Source organism: Otolemur garnettii, unplaced genomic scaffold, assembly GCF_000181295.1.
Source record: "Otolemur garnettii isolate 467f Iridium unplaced genomic scaffold, OtoGar3 scaffold00128, whole genome shotgun sequence".
Lineage (NCBI taxonomy): Eukaryota > Metazoa > Chordata > Mammalia > Primates > Galagidae > Otolemur > Otolemur garnettii.
The window spans coordinates 1,257,612-1,259,432 of record NW_003852523.1 but is presented as its reverse complement, the minus strand read 5'-3'; positions in this window follow the sequence as shown (position 1 = coordinate 1,259,432).

Here is a 1,821-nt window from a genome sequence, read left to right as displayed (position 1 = left end):
CCTGGTGCTCCTGGGAGCTCCGAGGTGGCTGGGGAGGCAGAACCCGCTCCTGGCAGGGACGACCCAGAGCCAGGGCCGACCCAGAGCCAGGGCTGCCGGCAGACCAGAGCTGATATGACCCGAGGAACGGAACGCAGCAGGGTGAACTCTGAACAGAGGACACTTGGTACCCTAATGGTTCTGGCCCTTAGGCCCCAATTCAACCCCTCACAAGAGGAAGGGGCAGCAAAGAGAAGCAGCCCAGCTGCTGTTTTAAACGTTGAAACAGATGAAGGACCACACACCCGCAGGAAATAAAAACACAATTAAATTCCTGGGAAGGGAAGAGAGAGGAGGGGAGAGCGGGGTGCAGAGGCATCTAAGCTGCACAGTGCCGGGGTGTATGGCACACTCCCTGGGGGATGGGCTCAACTACAACCTTGGCTTTACCTAACAAATGCAAACAATGTAATCTAATCATATGGACCCTATATTAACCTGGGAAAAAAATAGTCCAAGTTCGCAAGGTCAACGTCCACTTGGTCCCAGGCCACCTTTACGGCCTTTACTGGCAGTCCCCACAGCCCAGCACAGCTTCCTCAGCTTTTCTCCTTTCCTGCAAGATGATTAATTTCCCCAAATGAGGCAAGGATGATGGCCCAGGCCGCTTGGCCAGGGATGCAGGTTAGCATGGGGACCAGAAAGTGTCAGAGGTGGGGGACAGGGACAAGGGGACTCAGCAGGGGGACGGTGGGGGCAGGCAGGAGTGTGAAGACTTCCCCAGTGAGAATGGCCCCTCCCTGCCCATCCAAACACCCACCAGGTTTTTACACCTCTATTGACCCATTATCTTTACAGTGACCTCAGGCTACCAAAGGCAGGTCAAGGCCTGCCCTTTGGCCAGCCACTTGCAGAAAAAGTTCCAGGGAAAGCAGGTTCTGCCAGAGACCCACCCATGTGGGGGCCCCCACAGTTCCACCCTGCTACCACCTCCCTTTCCTCAAGAAGCTCAGAGGCTTCAGCAATGAAGCTCAAGGTCCCCTGCCCATCTGGGGACATCCATCCCCTGTGGACTGTCATCAGGGGGCCTCGGCCATGACCCTGAGAAGCTCCTGTAGGGCACCATCCACGGCACCAGGCGCACCTGTCCTGTAGACCATGTTGCTTTATTCCTCCAGTTCTCCCCACCTGCTGTCTTCCCAAACCAGAGGGGCCAGAAGACGGCAGTCTGCACAGTAAGGAGCCGTGGGTAAGGACCCAGCAGACAGGCCAAGTCAGGCCTGAGCAGGCCGGCGCTCTGGACACCCTTCGGAGCTGCTCTCCAGTGTGTCCTCACAGCTACTTTAAGCAGATGACCTGCCGCCCACCTTACCTTTGTCTTTAGCTCATTTGATTTCAGACATGGGATTTTATCTCTGTGTTGGTTTTCATTTCTTGAAAATTGTGGTTACAAAATGCATAATATAAAATTTACCACCTTAGCCATCATTAAGTGTACAGTTCAGTAGAGTTAAGTAAATTCACATTATTGGTCTCCAGAACTCCATGTATTCATTTATTTTTTGAGACAGAGTCTCACTGTGTCACCCTGGGTAGAGTGCTGTGGCATCACAGCTCACAGCAACCTCCAACTCTTGGGCTTAAGTGATTCTCTTGCCTCGGCCTTCCAAGTAGCTGGGACTACAGGCGTCTACCACAATGCCCAGCTATCCAGAACTTTTTCATCTTGCAAAATTAAAACTGTGGACTCATTAAGCAACTCCCCAAGTCCCCTCCCCCTACTTTCTGTCTATGAATCTGACTACTCTCTCTACTTCACCTTTGCAGCAGTAATACAGTATT